Here is a 25,547-nt window from a genome sequence, read left to right on the forward strand (position 1 = left end):
ATTGACATCTCCACCTGTATCCATAATTAGTAATGCCTGGTATTAATAACCAATACATCATGTTCTTTATTTATAATTTGTTCGAACGGACGAATTGCAGTGGAGACTAACGTTAACGCTGTCTGCTGCATGATTTATCTTTCTCAAAAGCTATTGCTAGAGACCATATCGTGTAAATTTCAGCTTTTTTTAGTCTGATCGTCAAGTTTAAAAAGCTTAGTGCAAATTAACTTATACGAGAGCATTGTTGGAAGATTTCTTGAGGTGTTTAAGCTGTTATCTTTGAATTAAGTTTGCTTCGCCGGAAATTATATTGATTTTTCGATCACGCGGCCGGGTTCGTCTCCGCGCGTCTGGAGTTGGAATAGCCGCGACGCGGTAAGATTTTTAAAAGTGTACTTATGGGTTTTAACGCTCAGTATTCACCGTTTTTAAGCTTTGCTTCAAGACATCGATTCTCAATTAGTCTGTGGTGAAGGCAGTGGAGAATTTTCAGCCAACGTAAGCGCACGTTTCATTGAAGTTCATTTAGTTTTCTTTCGATAAGATCGAAGACCATGCTTCTATTAAAAGCATTCAAACCTCGAAAAAGTGAGTTGTTTCCCTGGGACTCATACAAAAAGACCTCCCATAAAGACACAAGCTGAGACCCTTATACCTTCTTTACTCTCCGTTCTCTGACCCCCGCGAAAACGGTCGTTTTATGACACCGCGGAGCGGAGGCTTTGACGGTCTTAGCGGGGTATGTTTTGTCCACCAAAATGCCCTGCCGTACACTTGCTTACATTTCGGCTGGGGGAGTAGAAGCAAGAAATTCATGCTAAATTCAAGTAATACTTTGAAAAATAAACAAGGAAGTAAGGCCTATAAGTGAAACAAAGCAAAGGCTTTAGGATTATTAAATTATATAGCGGATTATTAAACTATATTGTCCATAAAAATAACACACTTCATCGCAGAATAGAATAACAAAATAGAATGTATTATCAAAGGTACAATTATAAAATATACAAAAAGTGATCTCTAGTGATGTTATTACAATGTAAACCTGTAAGCATTTGAAAATCATAGTGCAAAACGAAGGAGGAATTAGTAATCCACGTGTATTGTATGAGTACGTGTTCAGTAATTGAACCTTTTGTCCGTATAATTTTGACACACCAAGTGCCCGTGCAATTCTGTTTTAAAGGATGAATTTCTCATCTGAAAGTATTATTTTAGACTTTTTATTCGAGGAATAGCACCATCATCTACTTGTTAGCTATCGAGCAGTGCTATAAATAATGCCTTGCTGCCGTATATTTTTTTTAAATTGGGCCTAATATTCGTAAAGGCTAATTTCATTGCCTCTAAATGCCTTATTATGCGTTTCGGTTTTGCCGGCCAATCCTCGGCGCAGTTAACATAAAAATTGGCCGTTACGGTTGAATGGGCGAATAACATGGCAAGGCGATTTGTTGGTGATGACGTTAACGTCCAAGTTAAAGGTACAATTAGCATCAGCATGGCGAGGAGCCAGGTGCAGCGCCGGCCCTGGGGGTTGGTTGATCTCCTCTCCCCCGCCTCTCCGCCCCCACAGCCACTGCCTCGTCCGTTGCCCCCGCCCGCCCCTCGACTTCACGGGAAGTTGGGAACCTCCGTCCCCAGGTGCCTTGGCATTCCAATTCTCTTCCTCTCTCTCTCTCCCCCACCCTTCTCCGCGGCTCTCCTGGACCATTTTTAGTATCCTATTCACCCCCAAGGGGAACGAACGGAGAAGGAGGACGAATGAGAAAGTTCTCGGCGTGGTGGGCGGAGATGGTGAGGAAGAGAGTGTCATTGTGAGGGGACAGCGAAATGTTAGACGGATATGTTTGTCAAGTAGGCAAGGAAAAGAATCTGATTTGAACGAAATCATTGATGTTTTAATCAAAATGTAAAACTTAATGTATTTCTCTTGGTATTGCAATCGGGTAACAATCACCCAGAGGACGAGGAACGGTTCGGACCTTAAGACTTCGGAAATTATAGTAGAATCCCCCGGTAAAAACCTGAAAGAATTAATCCTAGTTATTACGCCGGTGAAGCACTAAATCTTTCAGCTTCAACCTGGTTGCCGTATTTCCAGATATTTTCATTTCCATTTTATCCTTATCTCCCTTTTGAAAATAATTTACGATGTTTTTCATTTTAGGAACCTGCGAAACTTAATTCACTACAATATCCCTCATGACCAAATCATGGTATTGTATGTAATGCAATTCTCTTTTTTCAATCTGCTATCTTGCAGTTGCATTCGTAATTATGAATTATAAGGTCATTTTTAAAAGACCTTTTTTGGCATTGAATTATTATTTCAACGCACGTATTGTCAATTTAAATTATTAGGTTGATATGTTAACATCGTTAATAATTCGAATTTGGTATGAAATTCTGTGTTTTGAACATTTTTAACCTTGGACCTAATGTTTTGTTTTCTTTTCAGGTGAGTAATGATGGGAAATTATGCACACAGCCTAGGTTGAATATCACAAGGGTTTACTGGTGATCGTAAGATTTTCACAACAATTGAACATTATTTGTGATCTCACGATCTTCGCTTTGTCTATATTCATAGCGCTTCCATCACTGGTCTACCGTTTATTTCGAGCCGGCTGGAAATTAGCATTAGATTGTGATCGGCATTCTAGCCTGTCCATCATATTAAAAACTCCCTCTGTGTTCCATTAGGTTCGATGTCGTAATCGCGGGAACAAGAGATACCATGCACGTCGTAATGGCCACGTCCGTAATTATTGTCAGCGCGAGTCATTTGTCAAGTGCATACGCCAAGGGTCGCCTCGGTTTGTGTCCGTTACGGGAGCGAGGGGTTGAATTGAAGTCCGAACTGGTTTCTGCAGGTCATTGGGGGTGGGGAAAGGGGGAGAAGTCCCCGGAATCATGAAAGCCAGGCCGCGCCGAACAAATTGGGCTCCAGCGGCTTTATGGAACAAAACGTGTTAAAATAAATCCTCGTGTTTCATTTAATCGTGGTGGCCTTCACCGGCTTTTTTTACCGCTTCTTTGCATTTAATCAGTGTGTTTTGAATGAGAGAATCCCTAATATATCATCAGCGGGTAGTCCTTTACGTCGATATTAAAATACAGCAATTAAAAAAATCTGGGATTGGTCGCCGAGCGCATCCTTGCAGCAACGCAAATTGGGTCCCTAGATTACCCTCCCAATGTTTATGTCGCAAATCTAGTCCAACGTAGTGCAAATAGCAAATAGACCACTGTAAGGGATGAAATGCGATTTGCTGCTTTCCTAGCGAATGATGTGGGTAAACTCTTCTCGGGATTCAACATAATTTATCCCTGAGGATGAGTCCCGAGTCGGAGCTTGAAACGTTGGCCATTATGGAAAAATTAACCCGGTGGGAATCCCGAGAAGAGTTTACTCACACAGCAAGGGATGTTGGAATTATGCTTATATCAAAGGGATGATGCCTCCTTTTTGGGCGGTATTCGCTTCGTTCCATCATAATCAAATCTTTTTTAATTTTGTGTGTATACTTTTCACTCGGAAAGGAATCGTTAATCGCAAATTTTATAACTTTAGCTGATCCTCCGACTCCGAGAGAAATGAGTGTTTTTTTTGGGCTCGTTGAAGGAGTTTGCTGAGTGGTGGTCGGAGGGGGATACGGCTGGCAGGCGAGAAGGGAAGGGGGGACGCTGGGTAAAGGGCTCAAGATGACGGCAAGAATGATTCTTTTGCTCTTATTCGGAGGATGGGGCTACTCTTTTCCTTTCCCTGGAGGCGGGTGCGCGAGCCGTTAGCGCGAAAACAGGGTTTGGGAGGGGGGTGAGGGAGGCGAAGGACGACGGGGCGCTGAGAAATGTTCGCTCTTCGAGGATGAATGCAAGGGCGGCCATCTTGTCGGGAGTTTGAGTGGGTGGTGGTGGGGGGGGGGGGGGTGGGTGCACTCGGTGAATGGACGACGAGGAGGACACTTGAGCGTCAAGAATCTGCGTGTCATTCGTTGACGGATTTCCCGGAATCCAGTGGTCGATCGAGCCACACTAGAGATCAAAACAGAGAGGCAGCTGAGTGAAACGGAGAAAGGTGAACCTCTTCTCGGGCTCCATGAGTGAAACCTTACACGCCCTTCACGCTCATGGAGATATCAGGGAAATGAGGTGGGTGTTGGAAGTGTGGTGGGACTTAATGAAAGCATATTGGCCTCGTGTTGGGGATCGTTAGACTTTAATGGTGTCTCTGGTGAGTGCAGCCGTCAAGGGTTTTAGGTAATCCGAGTGTGGCCGGAAAAGTCGACAGTAGATGTTAAAATGGAATTTCCTCGTTCTTTTATTACTTTTTTTACTAATGAAATTGTTGAGATTTTGGTTCCCGTTGCCACCCTGCGAGGTGACCTTGAGGCGAGGCTTAGCGCTGATACGACGCAGGCTGCTAGCGGGTAGCCAAGTACCCTGCTGGCTGGTAGCGCTTGGCTTTTTCTTATAAGGATTATTGATTACTTATCAAGCGAGGAAAACTTTCCGACCTTAGCCAGTTTTAATAAGTGATTGTTAAGACATGTTTCTCTGAGCTCTGCGCCTCAGGCATGCATTGGTAACGTCAGACGATGTATAACTCCTATCTTCTCCTATAGAAACTAGGTCCCTGTGACGTCAGGTGGAGTGGCATCGCATGGTCGCCAATCTGGCCCTTTTCAAATGAGGATAAAAATGGACCATAGCCATTCGTCTAACTCGGTATTGCTAAAACAAAATAATTTGTATATTATGAACACACTAATGGTGGGTAACGAATCGCAATCAATGCCTTTCGTTTCCTTTGATGAAGGAAACCACCCTATTCTTTTAATATCCTAATGTCTCATACGTCAGGCGGGCAGAATAAAATATCATTATATCTCGATGACAGTGATGACTAGTTAAAGATTGGGCTATAGTTGAGAACTCATTTGTGAATATCTGAAGTTTTCAAGCAGAATTACTTTTTCAATCATTAGACTGTTAGATAGAATACGATCTTTGTGAAAATTCCTGAATCAAATAAATTGTTTGATCTCATATAAAATTAAAAAAAGAGGTAAATTTGCTTGAAATTGAATCTGGCAAAAGAAAAGCATCTGCTTTAGTTGTTATACTGATGAACGGTTGCATATAAACACAGTAAATTATAGTAAATATTGTCCTTCATTGAATTGCTTCATCGAATCTTTGCTCCACCCGCATTCGTGATTTGCGTCTTTGTAAGTTTGCGAAGGGCTGTTGACTCTCATATATCTGCATATCGCGAAATGAATTGGCCGACCCAAGGATGGCGCTTTTGTAAACGCAAATTAGTTTCAGAAAACACAGGAGAAGTCCAAGAACATTGCACTTTTGCGTGCGGTTTTTGCACTTTGCCCGCGAACCCCAGCGTTGATTCCACATTTTATTTTTCACCCGACTGGTCGTCGTCGCGGGTTCGCGGCTGCTCCCGCCAGTGATGACGAAAGGGTGAAATTATCACGCGTGCACGTGTGGCGTGCATGTGCAGTCGTGTCTGATGGGACGCGATTATTGTGAAGGAGAGCGGGGAGGCGAGCCATTGTAGCGTGTCGCGATTGATGATGTGTCTCGCGTCTCCGTGGTGATGGCAACGGTGAATATCGTTGGCGTCGGGACCGATCGGGGGGGGACGGGATGCTGCTCTCGGTGGGAAGGAAAAGGACTCCTCGCCTATGTTCTCCGTTCTCCCCGAAAAAAATGTGGTTTCGGAAAAAATTCTTCATCTATATACAAGCCCGCAAGCCGCCTCATTAGACCTGTGGCACAGGGCACCAGAGGTTAACAAATAAGAATTAAGTGCGCATACGAAGTTCCGCATAGTATTTATTAAAGTCCTTTGTTGTTAGGGGAAAGAACGAATTCCTATACCTATCCTTTCGTAAAATATCTCTCTTAATTCATCGCTTCTGTCGGATCTGGAAAGATAGTGAGCTTCTTATATGATGTTTTTTTCTCTGCCGCTTAGAAAGATATCTATTCATAATTCCTCAAAAAATCAAAGCATAGCGCGTAGCCTTCGAGTATGTAGTAGCTCCCCGTTAAAATAGTTTAACATTTTTATAGAGCTTTCTGTTATCCCGTACCAATATTTACGAAGCTTTCCTTGGTATTTTATTAAGTTCACGGATCAAGTCCTTCGGCACTCCTTGTTATATCCACGTTGCATATCCATGGTGTGGCTGGACGATAGCGAAAAATCACCTCTTTTTCCCTATGATAATCGGATCGGTTGTCATGTTCTCGTGATGGTGTGGGTGGGAAATAATTGGCCTCTCGTGATCGGAGTGATCGTGTTATTGGTGACGTTTTTATATCGAAAGCGTCGTGGCAAATTCTGTATTCAATAGATGAGACACAGGAAATTTCCCGTAAAAGTGGTCTTTCTTGAGGCTCAGCCTCCATCCTTAATTGCGGGAAATATTTGGCTCTCTAGTTTTCGTATGGGAACACTCCTTATAGAATATAATAAATTGATTCTCTCTTATTTAACGGGATAAAATATATCCCGTTAAATAAGAGAGAATCAATTTATTATATTCTAAAAACAATTTAAATGAATTATTTTCCGTTAAATAAAAATGATTGGGATGGGGAAATTCGGTTACTGTACAGTAATAACAACGTGCGCAAAAACAATCTCTCGGCGAGGAATTAAAAAAGGACCTCTGGTGTCCGGACGGAAGGAGGTCCGAAGGGTATTTGGCGTCCAGGCAGGAGCGCGGTTGGGCTGGTCCTTTAGCCGGCCCTGAATTTTGCAAACGATAGATCACGTCATAACAGATATCACTTTTCATTGCGGCGTTAACATTCACAGCGTTTGCCGCGTACGTTAATTTTCTGTTGATATACGGCCAGTGATTTTCTTACTGTTGGCTTATTAACGGACCGTGAATTTAGCGAAATTGTGACCGTGAAAACCTGAAAAAAAACCGTGAAAACGTGAAAAATAACCGTGAAAACCTGGAAAAAGCCGTGAATTTCATTATTCAGGTAGAGTGGGAACCCTGGTATAGGTATATTTTACCGAATTCTTATTAATTTGCATAATTTTCAATATACCTGAACAAACATTACAAGCTCAGCAACTTCGTATCAAATCAATGGCTCGCTATTTAACCCTGTGGAACATGATAGATAACATGAGGCTTCGTTTTCACGACCATCGGATACAGCGAGCCGCCTGAGGCTGATAAGTAGCAGAGAAGGGTCAGCACACACGGGATGTATTCATGACATCATCAACTTATTTGCGGAAGGGTCCTTTTCCACGGCCAAAGAATAGTACGACGGTGGTACCTGGAGATTCGTATGTATGACTGGCTCCTCATTTTTAACGCATGTATTTCAGGTGGATTCAGTACCCAAGTAATTTCATTTAGTGCACCTAATATTCAATCCATGATAATTTTATTGATATCCAATTTGGCGCAATAGCCCCAAATATATACGCCTGGTACAACTGGAAGACGTATCAGATGTATTTTGAGGCTATGTTTACATGCATGATACCAATGTTTAGCACATAATCTGAGTAATAAAAGTGTCATTTTGGGTTAAATGATCCCCTGAAGTACTGTTCTTAACTTCCCGATGCCCACAAAATGCAAAAGAACATTTTTATCGAAACATTTCCAGAGCTGACGAGTGCGTGGCCGATTGAGGCTGGAAGAGAATGTAGAAAGCACTGTAAAATGTAAACTCCCTCTTAGTCTCGTGTAGGTTTCATTAGTTTCAATTAATAAATCCTTGATGTATTATATTACGTTTTCCCGGCGTATCATGTGTAGATAGATTTCTCGGGCTGCTCGAAACGTCGGTGGACATGGAGAATATTTATTAACAGGTGGAAACCCGTGAAACTTTTCACTTATAAAATACTTCTTTACCCCATTCTTCAAAGTTTATTATCTCAGCAAAGAGGACTCTTCATTACAACCCAATGAATGGAAAAGTGTCGAATTACTTAAGAGTCTCTTCCGTCCTCACTCCACTTTTCCTTCTCTTCTGATGATCCCCTTGCCACCCTATCCCCAAAATCTCCTCCTTCCATTTCTCCAAGTCCTCTCAATGATATAAGCCCTCTTCTTCCATTCCCATGCAACTGAAATCCGATTTGCGCGATATCATCGCACTCGCGAACGAATATGAGCTTTTCGTTTTTTTTGCGTCCCTGTTTGAGCGCGGAACGTAAGGAGAAGAGAGAAAAAAAAGATGACGAGCGTCACTTGTCGCTATGTCCTCCCTTTGCTCAAACATCGCCGCCATTCGTTTTCAACCATGTGTGTGTGCAAATCATCTTGGAACGATTTTAAACGAGCCGCTTTTTCTCGTCCATTTCCTCATTTATATTCACTCCCGTTGTATTATTTTCTGTGCTGCCGAAACATGGATTCCCTTTGAACCGTTTACATTTCCACGCTCTGTAATTGTTTTTAATTTCTTGAGAGAATAATGGGGGTTTCGGAATTTAAAGAGGAAATGTGCCCTGCGATTATTTTGCCACTATAAGCGTTTAATAAGCCAATTGCCTTAATTTCAGTACATTTTGATTATGCGAAAATTCCACAGAGGAAAAAATCTCCGCCGCGATTCGATTCCGGATTTGCCGATTTCCAGTCAAGTGCTTTAGCCGGTTAAGCCGTTACGCGCGACTTGGATTGATAGTCGCATAATATGTTCATTAGTCCATCCCATCTTCGTCCACAAATTCGGTATCGTCCACAAATGTCCACACCTATCTGGCTTAGCTCAGTTGTCTGATAGTTTAACTGGCTAGAATACTCGACTGGAAGTCCGAAGGATCCGGATTCGAATCCTGGTTTATTAAAGTACTGTCCTGACTTTCAAAAATTTTATAAAAATTTATAAATGAATATCTCTTCCCATCCTTTTCCCTTATTCTGGCGTCCGTTTTAAAATTCATCAAGTAACTACGTAACAATAATAAGATAAATAAATCATTATTTGCGCCTGAAGATGATGATAATTCATTGAAACCCGGGTCACGCTCTGATAAAAAATAAGTGCCATAAGTAATTGTGTATATTGAGGAAAACTTGTAATGGAATACCAGAAAGTAAAGCAAGAGTAAGTGACTTTTGACCTTTATATTTCTGTGGTTTTTCTGTTCTACTGACTCCCTCGTTGTGTTTCACACGCATTATTTTTTACTAATACAAATAAGAATATTCTGGATTACAACTACTGTGGAGCCATATCATAATAAAATATCAGCATTATCCTGAGGACTAATGATTGAAAATTAAGGCTTCTTCTTTCAGATTATAAAAAACAATAACTTCAACATTGCATTTCCTGGTATGGAAAGATTTTAATCTACTCTCTAATATATTGCATTATATTTTTCGTAAAATTAGCGAGTGTATCGCTGCCGTTTTGGATGGGGAATGACCCAAAAAACTGTACTTATTAACATAATGCAATGAAAATTATATATTCGGAATACTTTACTTGCATTCATTCAGTAGTGTTCCTTCATACAAATTCTAATTGTATTAAAATACATGGCATATCAGTTTTTTAGGAAGCATAAATATTTGTGTGGAGTTCTCTCTAATTTATAATTAATGCAAACATTTTTTGTTGGGCATTCGTCTCCTTCTTCAGTACAACCCGGTCATTCGTCACTTATTTTTGGTATTCATGAAAACTTCATTTTGGATGTCCTCATAATTCCGAACCATTTTTCTTCATTTATTTTCATGTTTTTGAGACCCATTTTTTCTCGGCACAGTTTCAGCTTTTTTGTAGTGTACCTGGGAAAAAGAACCATCCGTCGGGTGTAACTTGTTTTTCTTTTTACGGTGAAGCAACACTTTTTTTCTGCCAGTTATAAAATCGATTCGAGAGAGGTTTATCTCTGACACCATTACATTCTTCTTTTAGCTTATCATAGCTAAAGAAAACAGTCATACTCCTTACTTAATAAATAGTTCGTTGGCATAGTTTTTTTGAATAAGGCTTACGTTGTGGGCTAGCTTTTGCTGTCATTGAAGTCCCTATATAACTAGAAACTAATTCACTGATTGGGTGATTGACACAAATTAGTAGCCCAAACTGTGATATGTGTGGCTATATGGAATATTGGACGTAAAATTAAAAAAAATTCATCGGGAGGAAAAATCTGAAAACTTTAAAAAGTCGATTACTTTTCGAGATATATCGACTTGAATTAACATGGGAGCCTTATGGGACTAAAATATTTTGGGTTTTTTTCGGTATTTATAAATGAGTCAGGAACATGAGATTCCCTTGACATAAACTAGATTTTTTGGTTGATTTTTGGTGTGGTTGTCATTGCGATATATTGATATTTAGTATTTTTTATGATTTTTTGAAAGTGCCCCATGCTTTTCTTATGGCACTACATAAAGAATTTTTTGACCAACTTGCAATCATCGCAGGACAAATTCCTTGAAACGCAAGATACTAGATTTTTTGGTTGATATTTTGGCTATCTCGGAATTTTCATATGTCGAAACAATTCCGAGGAATAAACGATTTCGATTTTCCATTGTAGAGGTGGTCGAATTTTCAAACTTGGATTTCGGCGTTGAGACATGTGCCATGCGAAAATTTGGAATCTTCTAGGAAAACCGTTTATGGTTCTTCGAACCCTAACGTTTCAGCTTACTTTCCCCGTACCCCTCTTGGTTAATTCATAATTAAATTCCGAAAAATATCCTGCACGCGAAAAATCATTGACGCCATTTTTTTGTGGGGCATACAATCTTCAATATCTTAGCAACCGTTCAAGCTAGATGAATGAAATTTTCAGGGTAATAGCATCATTAAAATGGTCAACTTTTGAAATGTTGATAATTCCGCACGATCGATTCATGTGCGAGTTATATCGATACCAATCTCCTTGGATACGCTTTAATCGCTAATAACTTTTTTGTTAATCAAGTTTTGGACACTAAAATCACACACAATACAACTGATAATGTCATTCATCCGAAAAAAGTTAAATCAAGCGGATCGATTGATTAGACTCGAAGTTATGATCGATAAAAGGTTGTATTCGATTGAGCCATTTTTTGGGCTTATTTACATAGTTACGGAAATAAAAATTTTTACAATATCTAAGGAAAAGAATGAGTTATGCGCACACATAAATTATTTGGATGAATTATGTTTCCTAATGAAAATACATCGATTTGAATTTATATCTTTTTGTATTATGCACCCGTAAGAAATACACGCATCCCGTCTATCTACGTCACCAATATAAGAACATAGGCTAAATTTTGAAAGCGGGGATATTAGAGAAGGCAGGGATAACGGAGTGACCATAGAATGGAAGGGATATCAATAGGGTTGCGGATTTTGCAGTACAGATGTCAGTATTGTCTAAAGTACGATTCGATTAGTACAGCAAATACGCAAATTGGCATAACTTTATTAGCGTAAACGTTGGACCAATGAAACTTGGTGAACGGGTACATCTTGGTATTCCTCACAATGCTCAATGGTAATATGTTTTGTATACAGTCTCACGTTCGATATATATCGAATCTACTTTTTCTTAAAATATGTCGAATTGCTATAACATATAGGATTTAATATCCAAGGAAATAGTTGACTAGGGATTAAATAGTAGATACCCGTAGACTAGATTTTAAAACAATAGCATTGCGGATTTTACAGTATAGATGTCAGTATGATCGAAAAATCGATTCGATTATTATAGCAAATATACAAATTGGCATAACTTGAAAAGTATACCCGTTGGACAAATGAAATTTGGCGAATGTGTACATCTTGGTATTCCTCACAATGCCCTATATAAATATGTTTTGTATGTAGTCTCACGTTCGATATATATCGAATATGCATTTTCTTCAAATATATCGAACTGCTATAACACATTGGATTTTACATCCAAGGGCAAAGTTGACCAGGAATTATATAGTAGATGACCATAGACTAGAAATTAAAACAATGTCATTGCAGATTATACAGTACAGATGCCGGTATAATCGAAAGATCGAATCGATTATTGTAGCCAATACGCAAATTGGCATAACTCGATTAGTGTATACTTTGGACCTATGAAATTTGGTGAATGGGTACATCTTGGTATTCCTCACAATGCCCAATGGAAATGTATATTTTATGTAGTCTCACATTCGATATATATCGAATCTGATTTTTCACAAATTATATCGAATTGCCATAACATATTGGATTTTACACCCACGGGCATTGTTTACCAGGATTTATATGGTAAATGGCCATGGATCGGAATTTAAATCAAAAGCATTGCGAATTTTACTTTACAGATGCAGTATAAACGAAAGATAGAATCGATTATTGTAGCAAATACACAAATTGGCATAACTTGGTTAGTATATACGTTAGACCAATGAAATATGGTTAATTGGTACATCATGGTATTCCTCACAAGGCCCAATGGAAATATGTTTTGTATGTAGTCTCACGTTCGATATATATCGAATATACTTTTTCTTCAAATATATCAAATTGCTGGATTAATGGATGAATATCGAACATCCAGGATTTCACATCAAAGGGCATAGTTGACCAGGAATTATATAGTAGATAGCCATAGACTGGAAATAAAATCAATATCATTGTGGATTTTGCCGTACAGATGTCAGTATAATCGAAAGATCGATTCGTTAATTGTAGCAAATACGCAAATTGGCATAACTTGATTGCTATATAAGTTGGACCAATGAAATTTTAAGAATGGGTATATCATGATATTTCTCACAATGCCAAATAGAAATTTGTTTTGTATATGGTCTCACATGCGATATATATCGAATCTTCATTTTCCAAATTATATGATTTGCCTTACCATTTAGGATTTTACATCCACAGGCATTGTTGACCAGGAATTATAGAGTAGATGACTATTAATTGGAATTATTATACATACAGATTTGCGGATTTTACAGTGCAGATGGCAGTTTAATCGAAAGATCGAATCGATTATTGTAGCAAATATGCAAATTGGCATAACTTAAATAGTATATGCGTTGGACCAATCAAATTTGGTGAATGGGTACACATGTGTATTCCTCACAATGCCCAATGGAAATATGTTTTGTATGTAGTCTCACGTTCGATATATATCGAAAATGCTTTTTCTTAAAATATATGGAATTGTTGTAACACATTGGAATTTACATCAATGGGCAAAGTCGACAAGGATTTATATGGTAAATGGCCATGGACCGGAATTTAAATCAAAAGCATTGCGAATTTTACTTTACAGATGCAGTATTAGCGAATGATCGAATCGATTATTATAGAAAATACGCAAATTGGCATAACCTGATTCGTATATCCTTTGGACCAATGAAATTTGGTGAATGTGTACATCCTGGTATTCTTCACAAAGCCCAACGGAAATATGTTTTGCATGTAGAGTCTCATTAGATATATATAGATTCATCGTTTTCTTAAAATATATCGAATTGCTATAACATGCATGATTTTACATCCGCGGGCGTATTTGACCATGAAATATAGGGTAGATGACCTAACGGGAAGATAAATCAATAGGATTGCGAATTTATATTTTCACATGTGAGAATACTTGACAATTCGTTATGATTATGGTAGCAAATATGCTAATTTGTGTGTCTTTATTACTGTTGATGTTAGACCGAAGAACTTCTATGAATATGTTTATTAAAACATTGTTCATGCTGTACCAATGAAATATATTTGCTTTTTATGCTCCCATTCGACACATATCGAATCTACGTTTTTGTAAAATATATCGAACTGCTATTACTTACCGAATATAACATCAACGGGGACTGTTGAACATTCTTCGGTTCTTTCTCCAATACAAGTTTCATAACCGTATTAATATATTTATATTATCAATGCGTTTTGTTGTTATAAACCTTCCTTAGATATAAAAAAATGACAGCATTGAGAGACATACATCGTCCGAGAAATCCGAACATTACTTCACTCATCGATACATATTTATTCGGATAATCATTTCATTAGTCTCTGTTCGTTTATTTTCTAATAATGATGTATTTAATTTCTTTAAGTCTGCTGTATTCAAACGTTAAAAATCAAAAATGGAGGTGATACAATCCTAGGGTAAGAGCTAAAATAAGAAAAATCGGCTACATTTCATAAGTTCATCTATCGTACACTATATATCTTTCTACATTGCGTAAATCATTCATATCAAAACGGTTTCCCGAAGCATTGATCACCGTGGTTACTAAGAAGGTCTTAATTATTGTTGATAGTGAATGAGCGTATTGCCCGCATATTTCACTCATTTAAACGATATTTGGGGTGTTTCTTTCGCTTTTTGAACCACTTATGGGCACATGACTCGGAAACATGTAACACAACTATGTTCCCACCCCCCTAATTACCCGCTTGATGAATTCAAGCGCCCAATCGACTCGTTGAAGTCCCTATATAGCTAGGATTTGATTCACTGATTGGGTGATTGACACAAATTAGTAGCCCAAACTGTGATATGTGTAGGTATATGGAATATTGTACGTAAAAGTAAAAAAAAATTCATCGGGAGGAAAAATCTGAAAACTTTAAAAAGTCGATTTGTTCTCGAGATATATCGACTTGAATTAACATGGGAGCCTTATGGGACTAAAAATTTTTCACTTTTATAATGTATTTCTAAATATGTGAGGAGCACGACATTCCCTTGTCATAAACTAGATTTTTTGGTTGATTTTTTGATGTGGTTGTCATTGTGATGAATTGAAATTCAGTATTTTTTATGATTTTTTGAAAGTGCCCCATGCTTTTCTTATGGCACTACGTAAAGAATTTTTTTGACCAATTTGCAATCATCGCAGGACAAATTCTTTGAAACGCAAGATACTAGATTTTTTGGTTGATTTTTTGGCTATCTTGAAATTTTCGTGCGTCGAAACAATTCCGAGGAATAAACGATTTAGATTTTCCATTGTCGAGGTGGTCGAATTTTCAATATTGGATTTCGGGGTTGAGACATGTGCCATGCGAAAATTTGGAATCTTCTAGGAAAACCGTTTAGGGTTCATCGAAACCTAACGTTTCAGCTTACTTTCCCCGTACCCCTCTTGGTTAATTCTTAATTAATTTCCGAAAAATGTCCTGCACGCGAAAATCATTGTCGCCATTTTTTTGTGGGGCATACAATCTTGAATATCTTAGCAACCATTTCAGCTAGATGAATGAAATTTTCAGGGTAATAGCATCATTAAAATGGTCAACATTTGCAATGATTGCCATTCCGCTCGATTGATTCACGTGCGAGTTATATCGATACCAATCTCCTTGGATACGCTTTAATCGCTAATAACTTTTTTGTTAGTTAAGTTTTGAACATAACAGTCATACAAAATACAACTGATAATGTCATTCATCCGACAAAAGTTAAATCATGGAGATCGATTAATTAGAGTCGAAGTTATGATTGATAGAAGGTTGTATTCGATTGAGCCCTTTTTCGGGCTTATTTACATAGTTACGGGGATAAAAATTTTAACAATAGGTAAGGAAAAGAATGAATTATGCGCACACATAAATTATTTAGATGAATTATGTTTCCTAATGAAGATACATCGATATGAATTTATACCTTTTTGTATTAGGCCCCCGTAAGAAATACACGCATCCCGTCTATCTACGTCACCAATATAAGAACATAGGCTAAATTTTGAAAGCGGGGATATTAGAGAAGGCAGGGATAAGGGAGTGACCATAGAAGGGATATCAATAGGATTTCGGATTTTACAGTACAGATGTCAGAAGTGTCTAATGTACGATTCGATTAGTATAGCAAATACGCAAATTGGCATAACTTGATAAGTGTATACGTTGGACCAATGAAACCTGGTAAACAGGTACGTCTTGGTATTCCTCACGATACTCTATGGTAGTATGCATAGAGCATCTGGAGAGGGCGTTAGCTACCCCTCCCACGGTAGGAAAGTGAAGCCAGGGGGGCGTGGCACTTCAGCCCGTCCGCCATATTCCTTTACCCCGGGTGAAGCAGAAATACATGGTTCCTTATGGGATATTCGTCAAAGGAAACTCAATATTTTCCCAACTGACAGCCGGAAAAACCCGTTCCCACCGATGAGCGAAGATTATTTGTTGAATATAAAACCGGAAAAAATGCATCTTTTGGATGAAATAGACGATTCAACCACGGTGCGGCAAATTAAAAATATGACGCACGGCAAGTCACTTGCGACAATAGCAACTAATTTTCGGCTGTAAGCTGAAAAATATCTGATGAATTCATGTGAACCCTTAAAGTATATAACTTCTGATATTTACAATAGAATGTTTTAAACCAAATTCAATTATGAAAGTAAATATAAAAGGATAAATGGACGAGAGAGGAATGGGAGGACACTGACTGCTACGATAATAATCACGTTTAATTGCTATTGCGTGCACTACAAGATTTTATTTGGCTAAAAATCCGTCAAAAATATACATAAATCGTGATTCAAGGAAAATAATATGGTTTAGCAAGACTTAAAACATTACATCGGGAATCATGCCTACCATTACTTATGAATGCTCTACAAAAAGTATTGATGAGAAAATTTTAAACACAGCGAAGTCAAGCTTCGATTCTTGGCGCCGGACATTTTTTTCGGATATGTAACTTCAATATCTAAGTGTTACACAGTGTAAATCATTTCCGAAACTACTGTTAGTAACCTCATGGCCATTAATCAAAAGGGCTTCCTCATCAAAGGAAAAATTTGAGCATTAGGAAAGTAAAATGTCATCTAAGAGACAAGCTCGAAAGAGATTTCGCTTACAATTCCGAGTAAACTGCCATGAAAGCAATACTGTCTTAAGAAATTGAGGATGGGTCTGATGAATTTCAAGTGCTGACAAATCAGAAATTATTTTCCTTCCCCGAAATCAGACGAACATGCACAGTGGGTAACAGCTGTGTTAAATGGAATCGTTGTAGGAGGTATTAAAAAAGAAAAAATTCCCATTTTCCAACTTATATAATGTACACACCCATCAAATGTTACATTTTCAGATTTGCAGAATGATTAAACAATGCTATTGAAACTGATTATTTATACAATCAATGCAAAAGAACCAAATTCACAATAAATCTCAGGCAGACATGATGTAAAATTCTATTAAGATATATTCAGATTGGCAAGAGAATTATATGAATACATGATGAAGGCCGCCACACCTCCGGGATTATTTCCAATGTTTGTACATTCATACAACCTCAATTACATCGGCTACTGGATTAGCTGAACCTGCAATTAAAAATATGCATAAATTCTTTAGCTATATTAAACCTAAATAGGAATTATTTGACAATTTCAATGGGCAGAATCTGTGTGATATATCAAATGCTTAGCATCACCAATCAAGATAAACCTCTAGATATTTATGAAAAATGCTATCACTTAAGTTTCTACTTCATCAGGAGAACAATGAATGAGAAATTTCAATTTCGAGTTCATTTGAAGTTCGTCGCTAATTAAACAAGTGATTGAATGCAAGATATTCAGAATAGGAGGGCTGATTACTTTCTTTGACCACCACAAAATGCATGAATTTCTGTTGGATGTGTCAAAAGGTGTCACACTTCAAGCAGTAGCCCAATGGTCTATCCACTAGGCCACCGCACTTCCACACTGGTGGTAAACAGAGTTGGTCCTTATCAAATTGGGAACAATTTATTACACATATACAAAATAATCCTATTCCATTTAATGTTGTCTAAAATATGCAATATTTTTGTCACCCTTTAATGCCAAAACAATGAAAGTAATGAAATTGAATTTTTGCAAGCTAGTATTTGAGTAACTTGACATTATGGTGCACATGTGTGGTACAAAATAGGTGCATACTTTTGTTTGCTATGTATTGTAGTGGTGTGACATATGCGTCCACCTAGTGTACATTTAGCCTAAAATAGATTGTTTATTGTATCGTAAGCAATAACCTTAATGAGTGTTATTCACATTGATTAAAATTGAAGTGATAATTGTAACGAAAGACAGATATGTTGAGTCAAAGGGGGAAATTCATTGACAGATCATGAGTTCTGGGCGAGTAGTTAGTAGGAAACCACCATATGTGCCACAAACTTTCATCGCCTTATACAGGGTAATTACTTATTTTTTTCAAATTGCAAAAAAGACGAACTCATGATTGATCATGATGAATACATTCACAAAGAAGCAATGAAAGGGGCACTAACTTGAAAAAAAATGAAAGAGGCACCAACTTGATCATAGCATAGATCATAGCATGATCACAGCATAGCAAGGAGCTGTTGCTTCAGCAAAGTTGTAATCACAAAAACAAATATAAAAAACACCTACGAGCAAAAAAAATGAACAAGAGCTAAATGAAAAATGATATTAACCAGAGATTTCTGTAACTCAGCAAAAACTAATTAGAATGTTCCCTCCACTTTCTAAGAGATTAGTTGACATGAATGGGCTATGAAACAAGAAAAAACACATTCTGGGCATGTAAAGTGGTTCATTAATACATATCAACTTATGCTTTTACAACAATATTTTTATGACTAAGCATTTTATTTCTAAATAAGATCAATTAAGGTGTATGTCAACCCATCAACAGAGGAAGAAGTTCGTGTTCTTTTTTTGCTGAGTAAGTGCTGTTACTGTCATCGCTAATGATCATAATAACTTTTCGGTCGATAATTGAATCATTGCTAAGCATTCCTTTCACAACATGAGACGCCAGGCCAGACGTAAGGCCAGTATAATAACTTAACAATTTTGCATTTTAGATCTAATTTCCACAATTTGTAGAAAACAACATTAATTTGCCAATGCTTGGTTGAGAACCACAAATTCCTGTACATGTGTTATGATTTTTAACTAATGTCGAATTTCGGTGGCTAAGAGTGCCATGCGTATCTCCGCTCTAAATAGACCTAATATCTGAACACCAAGTGTTCAATGAAGCACGAAATTCACTCACATCGCACAACTTGTACCGCGAATTGGCACAAAAATTTTTGTACCATTATGTCAATACACAAAAATGTTCACCAGCGATGGTACGCAGGGATGAAAAGAGTTCCGAAAAAGAACGGATATTTTTAAATATCTTACTTCATTACGATAACCATTATCACTCATGACAAAATTCAACATAGTATAATACAATTTTAGCACTGATAAGGATAAGTAACAAATAACCAGTACACTGCCGCACATGAGTCCACCTGCTGCACGCGGCACATACATAGACAATTAACAAGGTTGACCATGCACTTCAAGCCAATGATATAGATATTACTAATAATTGACCATTTTGCAACTTACCGGTGGAATGTGAGTCCACGTATCTTTCTACCGGGGCAATTACTGCACCCGTAAGCCGCGCAGCAAACCATCTGCGAAGGTTGAATAAACATGTCGTTTTCTAGATTAAATACTCACTTTTTAAAGGAGATAATAATATACCAGTATTAAGATGAATTCTAGAAGATCAGCATACCTTCAGAATGCTTCAGCAGCCTCGGTATACTGAAAATTAGGTGATTTTCTTAACACGTACCTTTATGGGAAAACGAGCGAGCGGGGTAACGGAATATGGCGGACGAACAAAAGCGCATCGGGTAAACAGCTTTCTGCTGGCTTCACTTTTTTCACCTAACGCCCTCTCCAGATGCTCTATGGTAGTATGTTTTGTATTCAGTCTCACGGTCGATATATATCGAATCTACTTTTTCTTAAAATATATCGAATTGCTATAACATGTAGGATATTACATCCAAGGACATAGTTGACTAGGGATTAAATAGTAGATACCCATAGATTGGATTTTAAACCAAAAGCATTGCGAATTTTACAGTACAGATGTCAGTATGATCGAAAACTCGATACGATTATAATAGATAAATACACAAATTAGCATAACTTGAATAGTAAATCCGTTACACCAGTGAAATTTGGCGAATGTGTACATCTTGGTATTCCTCACAATGTACAATAGAAATATGTTATGTATGTATTCTAACGTGCGATATATATCGAATATGAATTTTCTTGAAATATATCGAACTGCTATAACATGTAGGATTTTACATCCAAGGGCATAGTTGACCAGGTATTATATAGTAGATACTCATAGACTTAAAGTTAAACCAATAGCATTGCGGATATTACAGTACAGATGTCAGTATTATCGAAAAATCGATTCGATTATTATAGCAAATACGTAAATTGGCATAACTTCAATAGTTTTCCCGTTGGACCAACGAAATTTGGTGAATTGGTACATTTTGCTATTCCTAACAATGCCCAATGGAAATATATTTTGTATGTAGTCTCACGTTCGATATATATCGAATATACTTTTTCTTACAATATATATCGAATTGCTATAACACATAGGATTTTACATCCAAGGGCATAGTTGACCAGATATCATATAGAAAATACACGTAGACTGGAAGTTAAACCAATAGCATTGCGGATTTTACAGTACAAATGTCAGTATGATCGGAAGATCGATACGATAATTATAGCAAATACGCAAATTGGCATAACTTGATTGCTATATAAGTTGGACCAAAGAAAGTTTGGGAATGGGTATATCAAAATATTCCTCACAATGCCCAATAGAAATATGTTTGTGTATGGTTTCACATGCGATATATATCGAATCTTCATTTTCCAAATTATATCGATTTGCCTTAAACTTTAGCATTTTACATCCACAGGAATTGTTGACCAGGAATTATAGAGTAGATGACTATTAACTGGTATTATAATATACAGCATTGCGGATTTTATAGTGCAGATGGCAGTTTAATCGAAAGATCGAATCGATTAGTGTAGCAAATATGCAAATTGGCTTAACTTGAATAGTATATGCGTTGGGCTAATGAAATTCGGTGAATGGGTATACATTGGTATTCCTCACAATGCCCAATGGGATCATTTTTTGTGTGTAGTCTCTCATTCGTTATATATCGAAATTGCTTTTTCTTAAAATATATAGGTTGTTATAACACATCGGAATTTGCATCAACGGGCAAAGTTGACCAGGAAGTATATGGTAAATGGCCATGGACCGGAATTAAAATTAAAAGCATTGCGGATTTTACATAACAGATGCAGTATAATCGAATGATGGAATACATTATTATAGAAAATACGCAAATTGGCATAACTTGATTTGTATATCCTTTGGACCTATGAAATTTGGTGAATATGTACATCCTGGTATTCTTCACAAAGCCCAATGGAAATATGTTATGCATGTAGTGCCTCATTAGATACATATCGATTCAGCGTTTTCTTAAAATATGTCGAATTGCTATAACATGCAGGATTTTACATCCGTTGGCGTATTTGACCATGAAATATAGGGTAGATGACCTAACGGGAAGATAAACCAATAGGATTGCGAATTTATATTTTCACGTGTGAGTATACTTTACAATTCGTTATGATTATGGTAGCAAATATGCTAATTTGCATACCTTTATCACTATTGATTTATACCGAAGAAATTTTATGAATATGTTTATTATAGAATTGTTCATGCTGCACTTATGAAATATATTTGCGTTCTAAGCTCCCATTCGACACATATCGAATCTACGTTTTTGTAAAATATATCGAACTGCTATTACCTACCGAATATAACATCAACGGGGACAGTTGAACATTCTTCGGTTCTTTCTCCAATTCAAGTTTCATAACAGTATTAATATATTTATTGTAATCAATGCGTTTTGTTTTTATAAACCTTCCTTAGATATAAAAAAATGACAGCATTGAGAGACATACATCGTCAGAGAAATCCGAACATTACTTGATTATTCGAGACATATTTATTTGGATAATCATTTCATTAGTCTCTGTTCGTTTATTTTCTAAAAATGATGTATTTAATTTCATTAAGTCTGCTGTATTCAAACGTTAAAAATCAAAAATGGAGGTGATACAATCCTAGGATAAGGGCTAAAATACGAAAAATCGGCTACATTTCATAAGTTCATCTATCATACACTCTATATATTTCCAAATTGCGTAGGTCATTCACATCAAAACGGTTTCCTGAAGCATTTATCACCGCGGTTACTAAGAAGGTCTTAAGTATTGTTGACTGTGAATGAGCGTATTGCCCGCCTATTTCACTCATTTAAACGATATTTTATGTGTTTCTTTCGCTTTTTAAACCTCTTATGGGCACATGACTCGACAACACGTGACACAACTATGTTCCCACTCCCCTATTTACCCGCTTGATGAATTCAAGCGCCCAATCGACTCGTTGAAGTCCCTATATAGCTAGGATTTGATTCACTGATTGGGTGATTGACACAAATTAGTAGCCCAAACTGTGATAGGTGTGGGTATATGGAATATTAGACGTAAAAGTAAAAAAAAATTCATCTGGAGGAAAAATCTGAAATCTTTAAAAAGTCGATAACTTTTCGAGATATATCGACTTGAATTAACATGGGAGCCTTATGGGACTAAAACATTTTAACTATTATTATGTATTTCTAAATATGTGAGGGACACGACATTCCCCTAACATAAACCATAATTTTTGATTGATTTTTAAGTGTGGCTTTCATTGCGATCAATTGATATTTAGTATTTTTTATGATTTTTTGAAAGTGCCCCATGCTTTTCTTATGGCACTACGTAAAGAATTTTTTTGACCAATTTGCAATCATCGCAGGACAAATTCCTTGAAACGCAAGATACTAGATTTTTTGGTTGATTTTTTGGCTATCTCGGAATTTTCATATGTCGAAAAAATTCCGAGGAATAAACGATTTCGGCTTTCCATTGTAGAGGTGGTCGAATTTTCAATCTTGGATTTCGGCGTTGAGACATGTGCCATATGAAAATTTGGAATCTTCTGGAAAAACCGTAAAGGGGTCTTCGAACCCTTACGTTTGAGCTCACTTTCTCCGTATCCCTCTTGGTTAATTAATAATTAAATTCCGAAAAATGTCCTGCACGCGAAAAATCATTGTCGCCATTTTTTTGTGGAGCATACAACCTTAAATATCTTAGCAACCATTTTAGCTAGATGAATGAAATTTTCAGAGTAATAGGTTCATTAAAAATTTCAACTTTTTCAATGATTGCCATTCAGCTCAATCGATACAAGTGCGAGTTATATCGATACCAATCTCCTTGGATACGCTTTAATCGCTAATAACTTTTTTGTTAATAAAGTTTTGAACATGAAAGTCATACACAATACAACTGATAATGTGTGTTTCATCCGAAAAAAGTTAAATCAAGCAGATCGATAGATTAGACTCGAAGTTATGATCGATACAAGGTTGTATTCGATTGAGCCTTTTTTTGGGCTTATTTACATAGTTACGGAGATAAAAATTTTAACAATACGTAAGGGAAGGAATGAGTTATGCGTACACATAAATTATTTAGATGAATTACGTTTCCTAATGAAGATACATCGAAATGAATTTATACCTTTTTGTGTTAGGGCCCCGTAAGAAATACACGCATCCCGTCTATCTACGTCACCAATATAAGAACATAGGCTAAATTTTGAAAGCGGGGATATTAGCGAAGGCAGGGATAAGGGAGTGACCATAGAAGGGATATCAATAGGAGTTCGGATTTAACAGTACAGATGTCAGTATTATCGAACAATCGATTCGATTATTATAGCTAATACGTAAATTGGCATAACATCAATACTATATCCGCTGGACCAATGAAATTTCGTGAATGGGCATTTCCTGGTATTTCTCACAATGCCCAATGGTAATATGTTTTGTATGTAGTCTCACGTTCGATATATATCGAATCTACTTTTTCTTAAAATATATCGTATTGCTATAACACATAGGATTTTACATCCAAGGGCATAGTTGACCAGTAATTATATAGTAGATACCCATAGACAGAAAGTTTAACCAATCGCATTGCGGATTTTACAGTACAAATGTCAGTAGGATCGAAAAATCGATTCGAATATTATAGCAAATACGTAAATTGGCATAACTTCAATACTATATCCGCTGGACCAATGAAATTTCGTGAATGGGTAAATCTTGGTATTCCTCACAATGTCCAAAAGAAATATGTTTTGTATGAAGTCTAACGTGCGATATATATCGAATATGCTTTTTCTTCAAATATATCGAACTGCTATAACATGTAGGATTTTACATCCAAGGGCATAGTTGACCAGTTATTATATAGTAGATACCAATAGACTGAAAATTAAACCAATAGCATTGCGGATTTTACAGTATAGATGTCAGTATGATCGAAAAATCAATTCGATTATTATAGCAAATACGTAAATTGGCATAACTTCAATAGATTTACCATTGAATCAATGAAATTTGGTGAATGGGTACATATTGGTATTCCTCACAATGCCCTATGAAAATTAGTTTTGTAAGTAGTCTCACATTCGATATATATCAAATCTACTTTTTCATACAATATATCGAATTGCTATAACATGTAGGATTTTACATCCAAGGACATAGTTGACCAGGTACTAAATAGAAGATACCCATAAATTGGATTTTAAACCAATAGCACTGCGGATTTTACAGTACAGATGTCAGTATGATCGAAAAATTGATTCGATTATTATAGCATATACACGAATTGGTATAACTTGAGAAGTATACCCGTTGGACCAATGGCATTCGGCGAATGTGTACATCTGGGTATTCCTCACAATGCCCAATGGAAATATGTTTTGTATGTAGTCTCACGTTCGATATATATCGAATATGCTTTTTCTTCAAATATATCGAATTGCTATAACATGTAGGATTTTACATCCAAGGGCATACTTGACTAGGGATTAAATAGTAGACACCCATTGACTGGATTTTAAACCAACAGCATTGCGGATGTTACAGTACAGATGTCAGTATGATCGAAAAATCCATTCAATTATTATAGCAAATACACAAATTGGTATAACTTGAAAAGTATACCAGTTGGACCAATGAAATTTGGCGACTGTGCACATCTTGGTATTCCTCACAATGCCCAACATAAATATTTTGTGTATGTAGTCTAACGTGCGATATATATCGAATATGCTTTTTCTTCAAATATATCGAATTGCTATAACATGTAGGATTTTACATCCAAGGGCATAGTTGACTAGGGATTAAATAGTAGACACCCATTGTCTGGATTTTAAACCAACAGCATTGCGGATTTTACAGTACAGATATCAGTATGATCGAAAAATCGATTCAATTATTATAGCAAATACACAAATTGGTATAACTTGAAAAGTATACCAGTTGGACCAATGAAATTTAGCGAATGTGCATATCTTGGTATTCCTCACAATGCCCAACATAAATATGTTGTGTATGTAGTCTAACGTGCGATATATATCGAATATGCTTTTTCTTCAAATATATCGAACTGCTATAACATATAGGATTTTACATCCAAGGGCTTAGTAAACCAGGGATTAAATATATTATACCCATAGAC

At 36.9% G+C, this 25,547-nt stretch overlaps 1 long non-coding RNA gene across 1 annotated transcript; it reads right to left on the minus strand.

Moving 5' to 3' along the window:
• Window positions 1-17,253: 17,253 nt before the first annotated feature.
• Window positions 17,254-19,721, minus strand: LOC124156970. Its single transcript, XR_006864486.1, has 3 exons — window positions 19,558-19,721; window positions 19,383-19,453; window positions 17,254-17,327 (listed from the first exon to the last, which is right to left on the minus strand). It is a non-coding gene; the product is annotated as an uncharacterized LOC124156970 (long non-coding RNA).
• Window positions 19,722-25,547: the final 5,826 nt, after the last annotated feature.

This window comes from Ischnura elegans, chromosome 4 (genome assembly GCF_921293095.1).
Source record: "Ischnura elegans chromosome 4, ioIscEleg1.1, whole genome shotgun sequence".
Classification (NCBI taxonomy): Eukaryota; Metazoa; Arthropoda; class Insecta; order Odonata; family Coenagrionidae; genus Ischnura; species Ischnura elegans.